Below are 13,748 nucleotides of genomic sequence, written 5' to 3'. Positions count from 1 at the left end.
ACAGAATCAGTTCAGAATCAATCACCAAAATAATCAGTTCGGTTCTGCCATGCTGTGAGTCAGTCGGCTTCACGCTGAATCACGCATGCGCAGAATCATCAATTCATCGGTTCTCAAATCGGACGCGTCCTAATGCTGTGTTCACACCGAACACGCGAATGGTGCTTTTTTGCATTTAAGCGTTTGACGTGAATTCGCGTCTGCCGCCCGAGTTGAAAAATTTGAACTTTGGCGTCAATTCGCGCCGCGTTAACCAATCAGGAGCCTGCTAGGAGTCACTCATTCAACATGGTGGAACGACTGATGTTAGTGAGCAGTCAACCGGAGCTATATGACAAAAGTTCCTTTTTCTATAGAGACAGGAATAAAAAGGACCTATATATATATATATATATATATATATATATATATATATATAAAACATGATCGCATGGAGCTCATCTCTTTATAAATAAACCACATATTTGAGTTTAAAACAACTACATTCTCGCCTGAAATACTTTTAAAACTACATTTCATGACACGATAACAGTAATATTTTGAAAATTATCCGAAAACAATGGCGGTTGAAAATGCTGCGTGAACTTAGCTGGCAGAAGCCCCCCCATGATGCAAATTCGCGTCTGTTGTGAAGTTAATTTCACGCGCGAATGAGGCGAATTTCACGCACGAATGATCTCAAAATGTTCATGCGGCAAACTAGACGCGGTAGACGCTCTATTCGCATTTGGTGTGAACACAGCATAAAGAAACGGTTTTCGGTTCAGTGTACTGGTGATCCGAAAACCGATGCAACCGGTTCTTGACTTGAGAACGAGAACTGCTCCAGCAGTGGGGGCATTTGTTCGTCATCTGGCTCTGCTCGGTGTTCATCTTCAATTCGGTCAGTTCAGTCAGTGTACTGTTTGAGTAAATGAATTACTCCGGGATATTGGTTTATTCTGACTCAGAGTGAGTGTCAGTCACGTTATAAAAATTTAACAGCTTAAGTAATTTGTGGATTAATGCTTATTGGAGACGTGAACCGTTTCAAACGATTCAGTTCGATTTGGTGAACTGGTTCAACCGGTTCACTAAGAAGATCCGGTTAAATTGAACGATTCGTTCGCGAATCGGACATCTCTAATATGTATATAAAATTGGGACCTAAAATTATTCAGCACCTTATAAAGCACCATGTATTGCTTATGTTTATTTTTTTCCCTGAATTGCTAATGCAACCTTTTCACACCACAGTCTGAACAAAATGAGGCATTGCTTGGTAATTGGTCAACAAAGTATTGATAGTTGTGTAAATATTGTCATAATAACATTTTTCTGTAGTTTTGGTTGATTGTAAATCCATTGCATACACATTTCTATCAAAGTTATCTGACATTATCAAGACGAATTTGTTCTCACACAGTTTAACTCTAAGTTCTTGTCATATTCTTGTCATATTTTAGAACCATTTTACAAGCGATAGCAAAAAAACATAATTCACAATGACAATACTTAATGATCACAATTAAATTAGTGTACCTAATATGTATGATGGGTGTGACAGTGTCACACTTATACCTTATAGAAAGTAGTAAGTGGTGCTTTGCATACATCCCCCCCCCCCCCCAAAAAGGGCTGCTGCTTGATGTCGTGTTGGTAGTAAAAAATATTGTGGAGGTGGTAAAAAAGGTAGTAAAATGTAGTAAATTCATCTCTATGATTCCTTCATATACCCTGCTTTCATTGTAGAGTAGATAAATATTGATAAAAAATTGTATTGTGGTTTTAGTAGTGTCATAAAAAAAACCTCTAATGGGAGCTGCTGATACAGATATAGGAAACACAGGTGATCTGAATAACTTAAAATGCTTTTTTCACAATATATTTCACTAGTGATGCACCGAAATGAAAATTCTGCGCCGAAACCGAAAATTTAGGATGCACTTGGCCGAAAACCGAAACTGAAGCCGAGAATTGTGCAAAAAAAATCCACAATTTTGGAGATTTTTGCAGAACAAATGATACATATTGCAACTTTGGTGTCCTCTCGTATAGGGCTGTTCCCTATAAAAATCCTGTTCGATTTTTGAGACATAGGCAAAGTGTTCATTGAATCGTTAGTAAATTGCCTATATTTGGCGTTGATCCGTTTTTCAACGCCAAATATAGGCAAATCCACCGACAACTAAACAGGCATTAGGGCGAACGTAAAGAGGGCGCTTGAGACGCGCACAAGTCAGCAATGTGGACTGCCATAACATCAATGAAAAACATTACTGAAGGCTACATTGATATTATGCACTAATAGGCTGTGTGTGTGTGTGTGTGTGTGTGTGTGTGTGTGTGTGTGTGTGTGTGTGTGTGTGTGTGTGTGTGTCAGAACCTGCAGTTGCTGTGTGACGCGCGTTCGCTGCGAGCGTATAGTGACGAGCTGGACGCGCTCCGAGAGAAGGCCGTTAAAATCGATTCCCTATTTTCGTTTTCGAAACTTGTGTTGGTTGGTCCGATCGATTGTGCAGCTTTTGTGACAAGCTTTTTTTTATTGTGACAGCCCTTTGACATGCTTAATCTTTGATAGGGAGACGCGTGATAACAGCTCGACCGTGAGTGAAACCTAAGCGCTTGTACACGGATGGGAGGGGCGGGTGACATTCATTTTCGGTTTACGTTTTCGGCTGTTTTTTTTATTTGGCCCGAAACCGATAATGCCATTTTGGCCTAAGATTTTCGGCGGCCGAAATTTCGGTGCACCCCTATATTTCACCTATATCATCAAAGCAGAGTTGGAGTGGACATCTTGTTGAAGAACTTCTCCAGGCACTATGAACCATCTGGCTAATAAGAAAAACTGCAAACATTCAAAAGTTTATCAGATATTTAAAAAATATATCAAATATGTTTTGAGTCCTGTGTGTCTTACAAGGTCATCCTGTTTAACACTGCACTGAGGACACTACAACCAGAGAGGTACAACTAGTTTTGTCACGGTACCAAAATTTCAGTATTCGGTACCGATACCAGTGAAAATCCACGGTTCTTGGTACCAATTTCGGTACCAAAGCAAAACACAAAAATATGCTAATAAAAAAAACCACACTTTATCTCTAAAAATAAAACCAATGCAATTCTTTATCCTTATTTAAGTAATATAATCATGAAAAACAGTAAACAAGTTTTACCCAAATTTAATTTGTGTTTTAATTAATGAAATCTAAATAAATTTTTTTTTTTTTTTTTTGGTAAATAAAGGGGATTTGCTATTAAAATTAAAACATGGAAGAAATATTTTGTGATTTATTTCTTTAAAAAATAAAGTTTTATTATTTTTTTCAAAAGTAGTAGCAGTATCAAATACATTCTACTAAATAATAGTAATATTTCTAGCACAATGCCTTTATGTAAAAATTAACTTTTATTTTGACGGGTTGCCGTGAATACCTTTAAATTGACACTGGTTTTACTCAAATGAAATTGTAAAATGCTTTTTACATGTAGTAAACAAACCCTGCCATTCAGTCATTCACACAGAGACGCGCAGAACATGCATGATTCATATTTCAGCCAACTTTTGCGGCTTAACATTTACAGAGACTGGTCCATATGGAGATTTGATTTGATTAATTTATACTTTGACAAATTCCGTGACGGTCCGTATTAAAATGTAAGTTTCATTTTCATGACTGGATTTTGAGATTCTGTCCACGTTTTCTGCTTTGCGGAAATCATAGCACTGTATGCATCAAGAACCGGGTTGACCACCGATACTTAAAGAAACCTGGTACCGTCACATTTTCATTTTTTTAGTACCGACTTGGTACCGAAGTACCGGGTGTTTTGACAACACTATTACAAGCTAACCAGACAATGGTATGTGTGAGTAAGTGTGTGTGTGTGTGTGTCGGGACTCACCGGGATGTTGTTGTTCTACAAATTAAACTACACACACACTCCAAAAAACAACAATTTGGATACAGTTTGTATTTGCAAGAAAAAAAATCAAAGTATGGTCATGTTAATTTTGCCACTGCCTTTGCTTTATGAAAAAAACACCATTATATAAATTAATAAAAAAATTGAAGGAATCGGGCAGGGTTTGGATGTTCTTCCTTCACCCCCTCTATTAGACAACTGTAAAACAGTTTTTTTATTTTAATTTTTTAACAGACTTTATTTCATTAATTTAAAAAAAAATTATCTTCAAGAATTACTTTTCAGGTTTTAGCATCATCCTTTAGCATTAATAATAGCAATTTCAGTAAAGTTGCTGGTTTGATTTGTTTTAATCGTGCAGTTTATGTGCACTGTTCTTTTGTCAATATCAATACAATTCTTGTTTTTCTATAGTAGGCGTTATGTCATCTGAATGTACTGCTCATTATTGCAAGTGAATTTATATTGTCAGTTGCATTGTCTGGGGATTTTTACATTTTTTAGTCTCCAATTTCTGTTCAGTATTTAAATGTTTAAATTTATATATATATATATATATATATATATATATATATATGTACTGAAATGTAATATGTTAACAAATATTAGAAATTAATACATAGACATATATTGCAAATTAATATTTTTACATAGTCTGATATCTAAATGTATTTACATATATGGGAAATAAATATATGTAAATATTTCCAATAAAAATATATTTCCATATGTTTAATATATGTGGAAAATATTAAAAAGTGGCCAAAATCAAATATTTAAATATATTTTTGTAATATATTTTAAACATCTCAGTTACGTATGTAATCATGGTTCCCTGAATAGGGAACGAGATGCTGCGGTGACGTCACCGGTATGGGAAACACCTTCGGTGTGACGAATGTCTGAAGCCCTATACCATCTCGCCAATCCTATTGGCCAAATAGCGCTTGGCACCACCCTTACACATGCGCATGGATCATATACCTGAGTGCCGCGCGCCATTTCGCTCAGATTTCATGAACTGAAGAAGAAGAATGCTATCAAGGTATGGAACGGCCAGGACCGCAGCATCTCGTTCCCTATTCAGGGAACCATGGTTACATACGTAACCGAGATGTTCCCTATCATAGGTCACTTCGATGCTGCGGTGACGTCACCGGTATGGGAACGCTATACCACAACGCCTGACGTACCTGATAGCTGGGATCCAAGGAAGCATCTGCTCAAGCGGAGAGAACCCGGGAGCCAGGAGCCATCCTCACATCCAGACTGTAAGACTGGATAAAAGTGCTCGGTGAGGACCAGCCTGCCGCAGCACAGATATCATCCATCAAAGATCCACTGAGAAAAGCTTGAGAAGAAGCCACTGCTCTCGTGGAATGAGCTTTAACTCCTAATGGCGAAGCGAGTCCGCGCGCCTCATAGGCTAAAGATATTGTTTCCACCAGCCAATGGGACATGCATTGTTTTGTAACAGCATGGCCTTTACTCTATGTCCAAAACAGACAAACAGCTGGTCAGACTCACGCCATGGGGCTGTACGATCCACATAAGCCTTTAAAGCTCTGACAGGGCAAAGGCTTAGATCTCCTGACCCTGCCTCAGCAGGGGGTTAAGCCTCCAGGACTATTTGCTGAAAGCGAAAGGGATTAGATGCGACCTTAGGGACATAATTAGGCCTTGGTCGCACCAACACTTTTACAGAGCCCGGTGCAAATTCCATGCACGAGGGTGAGACATAGAGAGCCTGTAAAACCCCAACTCTCTTGAGGGAGCATAAAGCCATAAGAAGAACTGTCTTCAAAGTCAGGATTTTATCCGTTATAGTTTCCAGGGGTTCAAACGGATGCCCTGATAAACCTTGCAACACAATAGATAAATCCCATGAAGGAACTCGCACGGGGCGGAAAGGCCTCAGCCATCGTGCACCCTGTACAAAACGAGAAACCAGCGGATGACGGCCCATTGAGGCACCATCTATATATTCGTGGTAAGCTGAAATGGCTGCCACGTAAACTTTTAGAGTGGCCGGCATCACTCCACCAGAAAAACGGTCTTGAAGGAACTCCAGCACTGAAGCCACTGGGCAGTAAACTGGATCCATATTACGAACTCCACACCAGGTCGTAAACAGTTTCCACTTGAAAGCATATAAGCGTCTCGTGGAAGCAGCTCTAGAATTCAGTATAGTCTCGGTGGTTTCGACAGAAAGACCGGGACATACTAGCTCACTCCGCTCAGAGGCCACGCCCACAGTCTCCATAGATCTGGCCTTGGGTGCCAAGTCATGCCCTGTGCTTGTGATAATAAATCCTGCCTGAGGGGAATCTCAGGAGAGCCCGCTAACAGACCGATCAGGTCCGCAAACCACAGCTGTGTGTGCCACCGCGGAGCTACCAGCAGCAGCTGTTCCACTCTGCCCAGCCGTATTCTGGATAATACTGCTGGGATTAAACAAATCGGGGGAAAAGCATACAAGCTGGTCTTGGGCCAACCATGAGCTAACGCGTCCAAGCCCAGGGGCGATGGAGGGCATAGGGAGAACCATAGTGGGCAATGCGTAGTCATGCTCGACGCGAATAAGTCCACTCTCACTATTCAAAAAATCTGCCATAAGAGGTTCACCGTCTGGGGGTGTAATCTCCATTCCCCTTGCTCCAGAGTCTGTCTGGATAGCAGATCCGCTCCGAAGTTCAAACGTCCGGGGACATGAACAGCTCGGATCGACAGAAATTTGTTCTGAGACCAAAGAAGAATATGTCTCGCCAGCCTGCACAGGGGGCGAGAGCGTAATCCTCCCTGAGTTGTCTGACCTGAGCAGCACATGACGGCCGATCAGCAGATTCGAGAAATACTGGAGAGCTAGAAAAACTGCCACTAATTCTAACCTGTTTATGTGCCAACTTCGTTGTGTCGCTGTCCACACTCCGCGGGCTGGGCGCCCTTGACAAACAGCTCCTCAACCGGTCTAAGACGCATCCGTCATGACGGTCTCCCGGAAAGCACAAATCCCCAGCCGAACTCCGGCTAGAAGAAATTCTGTTGACATCCACAGTTTTATCGACATCACACACCTCCATGTCACCGAGATCGTCCGATGCGGAGGACAACGGGGTGAAATGTTCTGTCTTTTTGCCCACCACTGAAAAGGGCGCATGTGAAGTAATCCCAGACGGATTACAGGGAATGCCGCTGCCATTAGACCTAAAAGTCTGAGGCACAAGCCCACTGTCACTGTGTGACCCGCTTTGAAGCGACGCACGCATGACGCAATCCACTGAGCTCGCGGGAGAGATAGCTTTGCTGTCATCGCGCGAGAGTCCATCGCGCGGGCGCCTGCCGGCGTTCAGCCTCCCTGGGCCTGCGAGGAATCAGCTGGCGAAAAAGCGGCTGATTGCTGCTTAGCTGCTCTAAACTTCTCCACCACCGAAGTAACAGCCTCTCCAAATAAACCATCCTTAGAAATGGGGGCGTCCATGAGAAAAGATTTGTCCTTTTCTTTAATATCGGTGAGATTAAGTCAGAGGTGGCGCTCGACCGTAACTAATCCAGCCATGGAAAGGCCCACTGCACGAGCAGTATGTTTGGTAGCACGTAGCGCCAAATCCGTTGCTCGCCGTAATTCCTTCACGGCCTCTGGTGTGATACCCTCCCCTTCATCAAGCTCCTTTAAGAGCTCCGCTTGGTAGGCCTATAGGACCGCCATAGAGTGGAGCGAAGCGGGCGCTTGACCAGCAGCCATGTAGGATTTCCCAACGAGGCTGGACGTGACTGGACACGCCTTAGAGGGAAGAAGGGGGCGAGACTTCCATGCCGCGGCCGAATTAGGCGCGAGGTGTTCGGCAAGAGTCCGAAATGGTGGCGAAATCCGCAGCTGCAGCGTTGGTAATACGTGCCGAGTATGGCTGTTTCCAGGACCTCGAAACCTCCTGGTGGGGGTCCGGGAAAAAGGGCAAAGGCCTTCGGGGCTGTACAGGTATACGACTGGTTTGAAAACGGTCGTCCATCTTAGAAGAAGGTTGGGCCTCGGCCTTATCAACCTCCCAATCCAGCCCCAATTTACTCACCGCGCGAGAGACCACATCCAACAGCTCGCTGTAGGACGGGGAAACGCACTTCTCCTGTCCACTAGGAGGGAGAGAGCTCGTGTCAGCCGCGAAGTCCTCAGACCCCGAGGCTGCGGTGGATAAAATGTCGTCATCATAACGTCCACAACCGAAGGAGATGGCATCACATGCCTCCGGTGTGGGTTGAAAATCCTCATTAGAGAAGACGACTGGCTCAATAAAACTCTTTTCCTGCACCAGGGTAGGGGAGAGCGAGCGACGTGGAGAAAATTCCAGCGCTGCGCTGTCCTCGAAATCCATGTCGCACATGTCACCCCAAGCTATCACCTCATGCGGTGCCTCGGCAGTCGCAGACGTGATATGACGGGGGTTAGACACGGGGGCGACATTAGAAAATACATCCGCCCTCGAGCGCAGTACTCTGAGCCGCAGGCCATCACAATGGGGACAGGAAGAAAGGCCGTTAAGCGCCACCTGTGCGTGATGTAAACCTAAGCATACTACGCACCTGTCATGTGAGTCTCCCTTTGTGATGAACCTGGTACACGGATCTTTGCACTTCCGAAAATTCATCGTGTCCGCGAAGAGGAGTTAACACTGCTCGTAGAAAAAACGCTGAGAACGCGAGATGATTCCTAGGGCACAGATGATTCGCTTCCCTGAAGGAATGAAATCTGAGCGAAATGGCGCGCGGCACTCAGGTATATGATGCGTGCGCATGCGTAAGGGTGGTGCCAAGCGCTATTTTGCCAATAGGATTGGCGAGATGATATAGGGCTTCAGACATTCGTCACACCGAAGGTGTTTCCCATACCGGTGACGTCACCGCAGCATCGAAGTGACCTATGATAGCGAAATATATTTATATACATTTTATAAAACGTATTTTCTTCTATTTAAATTTCAATATATAAAAATTCAATTATATTAAATATATTTCGATCTATGTGGCTTCTGTATGGGTGGTTACCTCTTGCCATGTCATAATTGCTTCTTGTCAGGCGATACCTGTGCAGATGAACACCTGTGCTTCTAGGTCATGTGACCACATACAGATATATATCTAGAGACTGCCATTTTGAATTTGCCCTGAAGAAGGCCACAGAGACCGAAACATGTTGGCATGTTTTTAATGATAGCCAAGTTTAAATAAAGGCTTTTTTACATATATTCCTTGTGAGTGCCTTGTCAGAACTACTGTTTATTTGGGGTATATTTTACTTTGTCTGTTTTCTTTACAGAACCACACAAACTGATTAATAAATCTGAAGACGGGAACGATTTGTGTTGGAATTCTAATCCTCTTAGCGGCCACAGTGATTTGAACTCGGTAAAGTGTTCATTATAACAGCAAAGTTAACAAAACAATTCACTCCACCTGTGTTGAGCGAGAGCGCTTCTCTGCTGTCATCACATGCTATCGGAAACTATTTCCAACTTAATAAAGTTATGATTATTATATATATATTATTTTAAAGAACTAAATTAAAAGTGAAATAATATAATGACTATTAGTGTATTTTATTATAATTATATTGAATGGGTCACACTACATGCAGTGTGAGGACCAAACCAAATCTCCTGAGAATCAGGCTGAAAAAATTATGTGCACCCCTGTTTATAGATGCTAAAATATTGGGTGTGGGAGGTGTAGGTGGATTTTTATCAATGTATGGTGGTTGTGTTCACACACACACATTTTTGTCCAAACACCACCTAAAACATTTTTTTTTTACTTAATAAGTGCCCTTTAAAAAAAGAAAGAGAGAGAGAGAGATTAAAAACAAATAACTTAATATTGGAAGCAAATTGCAAATATTTGGTGGAATGGCCATTAACCAACTGATCATCACTCAACTACCAATCACTCACGAAGGCTGCTGGTGTAGATCAAATTACACGCAAGTCTGTAATTTATTTATCATTTATTTGTGTAAATGACTTTTTTTTTCTCAAAGGAAAACAAATTGTCACGTTTTATTATCCTCCTCTAGCCGCCTATCACTCCAGTCCAGCAGGTAGCGCTAAAACACATACGTTTGTTCGCCAAACACCTTTAAACCTCAGAAGAAGAAGATTTCTTTTACCCCGTTCTCTGTTGTTTTGTTGTGATACTGGTTTAATACAAACGGTTAGAAATGTTTTTTTTTCTAAATAGAGAAATACGGGTTTTGAGTTAGGTTAGTAAATACCTGTAATATTCTCGTCCTCACAGCCGTGTCTAAGTTTTGAAGCGAGCAGGAATATCTGGAGGAGTTTATCATCTGAACTGAGATCTGCTGCTGTGAAAATGATGTTCGTTAAAGAAGAGAGAGAAGAGAACACGAGTGAACCAGAAACCTGGAGAATAAAACACGAGGAACCAGAAACCTGGAGAATAAAACACGAGGAACCAGAAACTTTGAGAATAAAACACGAGGAACAAGGAGGTAGATGTTTATTCTTATCTTTAATGAATATTTGTGGTACATCTAAAGTTCCTTTATTTAATAATAAGACCTTGACTATCATTAAAATGCCATGGCCTAAATCATTGTTTAGAAATTCTTATGGAAATGTGAGCGAACTGACACAGAGGATATAAAAAAATCAATTATTACTTTAATTAGACTTTATTTTTGCTTTTTGGAATCATAAAACTGTTGAACTCAGAGCATGTGAGACTGAATAAGATTTTACGCTAGTATTTTAAGTATATATATATATATATATATATATATATATATATATATATATATATATATGATTTTTATGTTCTTTGCATTCTAACAAAATAGTAATATGTTTAACTATTAGGAATGCATATTGGTCAAGCTCAGGGACTCAAAAATAATAATTATGGGTAGATTGACACTGGCCATGAAAATATTCCACCCTGTTAGGGACATCTAGTTACATGTTAATAATGTAAATGTTAAACAAAAATGGGCATTTCTTGGATAGTATATGTCCCTTATGCCATCTTATTTATTATTATTTTTTTTTAAACAATAACAAAACAATTATTGATGAATAGAATGTGTCTTAATTATTAAGTACAGGTACTTTTTGTGCCAATTTTTACCAATAGGGTTGTAAATAATAATAAAAAAATAATATGCTGTTAGTGCTCTTTACCTCATAAAATAAGACTAAAGTATGCCAAACATTTAACGTTGCTGTTAAATTATTAGTTAAAATGACTTGTCTACCAGGATGGAAAGGAGTGTAACAGGGTGGAACACCAGTGTTAACGGGTTCTAACGGTGGAAAAGATTTCCATCATTGTCATGCATGGTTTCCCATCTTTAATGTGTAGAACTGCACCGTTGTAATATTGTTTCAAAACAAAAAGAATAAAATTAAGTAAATAAATAATCCAGATTTCCTTTGGGGGAGGTACACAAAAAATAGCTATGTGGTTCCTTATCACAGTCAATCATGGTGGCAAATCGATTATCTGTTCAGATGGCTAAAGAAATAATTACAAATTAGAGGGGACAGACATAATAATTTTTTATTTATATTTTATTAAAAATAAAGATGTTATAAATCATTTTGATTAACTAGATTTAAAAAACATCCACAAAAACCATTACAAGAAGGAACAGTAATGTACAGTGATGCCACTTTTTGTGTTTTTTATTATGATAGTTATGATGGAAAAAATGGAACTCAATTTTTATTTTATTTTTTGCTTTTAGTCCGACCAACTTGCCGATTGTAAATGACCAATTTTTTTTACTCTTCAAACAACTAATACAAAAGCAATAAAATAATATTAATTATATTTAAGTATTGTAAATATATAAATTTCTTAGGCCTACATACAAACGAAGGCTATCTTGCTAATAAAAAAAAAAAACCTGTGACGTCATCTATGTTTACACTATTGGTTAACGGATGTCACACTGTGGCCTGTGCGTTCACTTCGTCTCATATTCTTACTCACTGCCAGAGTCAATGGTTTGCGCTTGGTAATGATGGCTGCAGCTGCAGTAAACAAAATGTTAGCGGTCACTGTTCAAAGTCTAAACAACTAAACATTTAATACATCTAAACATTCATTAAAACAGCTCGACACCGCTTTAACTTGGCACGAAGTTCTGGAAAAACTGTGCCCAGATCTTCTCCCGTCCAGTCTAAAACCATGACCGTGTCTGTCACTTTATGTTCGAAAATCTATTGCACGAATCAATTAGCCTTTCGCCGAGCCCCGCCCCCCTTAGTTACTGTTGCTACTTCCGACAAACAAATGGTCAAACACGACCAGCGGGACAGATTGCCATGACGGGAAGAGCTATACCCGTGCGTGTCTGTGACCTTTTTTGGAGTAATACCTCCGCGATATCCTCCAGATCGAGGCAAAAGGGGTTACAGTATGCCGTGGAGGGAAAAAAAGCGAAATCTGAGAAACACCATGACCTGTACCTCAAATGCAACCTGCACAGCCTTGTGTACCAGTCATGCTCTTGCACTGCCGGGAAAGTTCTCTTTCATATGTTATGGTCTATTATTGTCTATTGCGAGTAGCTATTTTTATTATTATCTTGGTGAGTAAAGGTTTTAAAAATGATAACTAAATACTAATTAAGTCTTAAATGCATAATGTAGACATTTAAGCTAGCCTATATAGGCTAATGTTGGCATTCTTTTATTAAATTTCAGCTGCTATGGCGAAGCAAATAAGGCAGAGTCTTTATCTTAGTTAATTTCGTTATTGCCAAATACCCATCTTAATTTAGAATTTATCTTAATTAAAATTTTTAAGAAAGACTCGTTTTTATTGGTGCGTTAGCCTATTTATAGGCTAAATGAGTCTATACCTAGGGCTATTTAGAGTTCTGAGATGTTACGATGTCACAGAGGACTTATTTTATTTCTTTGTTCAAACTTCCAAGTGGCCTATCATGTTAGTCATGTATAAATTATGTTAAAACATGTATAAATGACTCATTCTTGACAAAAGGCAAAAGAGCTGTGTGCGTGCGTACATTTGAATAATATCGGGCTGTAAACGGGTTCAGGCTTTTAAAAAGCTGTCAATCAAAATGTATTTGTCTGACTCGGGCGAAATCTGTCGGGCTCGGGTCCTGTCGGGCCTAACTTTTAAGGCCCGATTACTGCTCTATTCTAGTGTCCGATTTACAAACGCCGTGGGTCAAAGTTTGTCTGAACTGCCTCACATAGTAACGGTTGCTATGATGTGTGATTGGACAATGGCCGTTTTGGGGGAGGGGCCGGCGAAAGGCTAATTGGACCAACCAACACAAGTTTCGAAAACGAAAATAGAAAAAAAAAAAAAATTTTCTTTACAGAAAAAAAAAACGGAGCGCGTCCAGTTTTTTTTTTTTTTTTTTTTCTTTTTTTTGGAACACTCATCACACAGCAACTGCAGCTTCGGACACACGCATAACAGCAAATAATACTTCTGCACAATGTTTCTCTTTTTACAACAGAAATGTGAATTCTGCCGGATACAGATTCCGGGCTAGAATCGCCTAGGGCTGTCAAAATAGCTGAAAAAAAAAAGAAAAAATAAATTCGAATTTAAAATGCATAATTTCAGTTAGGGTGAAGAAAAGCTTTTTGCTTCTCTTCTGAGGCCTCAAGATAGCGCATCGAGCAAAATATTACTGTACGTTTATTCAAAGCATTAGAATACATGACTGAAAAAAAACATAATATTTAAAATAATGTTTATGAACCAATTATTATTAATTAAGTTGCTTAAAGAACTATAAACAAAACCGCGTCATGTATGTCACGGAAAACCAGTCATGTTCATTT

General features: G+C 40.1%; 1 protein-coding gene across 1 annotated transcript in view; it reads left to right on the top strand.

The window, feature by feature from the left end:
• Positions 1-9,853: 9,853 nt before the first annotated feature.
• The window catches only part of LOC132147032 (zinc finger protein 271-like), a 220,253-nt gene continuing 216,358 nt past the window's right edge, over positions 9,854-13,748 (top strand). Inside the window, exon 1 of the transcript XR_009434908.1 lies at positions 9,854-10,408. The gene's annotated coding sequence lies outside the window, so the exon portion shown is untranslated. The remainder of the gene's footprint in view (positions 10,409-13,748) is intronic.

The sequence above is a fragment of the Carassius carassius genome, chromosome 1, assembly GCF_963082965.1.
Source record: "Carassius carassius chromosome 1, fCarCar2.1, whole genome shotgun sequence".
NCBI lineage: Eukaryota > Metazoa > Chordata > Actinopteri > Cypriniformes > Cyprinidae > Carassius > Carassius carassius.
This window is presented reverse-complemented; position numbering and strand designations above follow the sequence as displayed.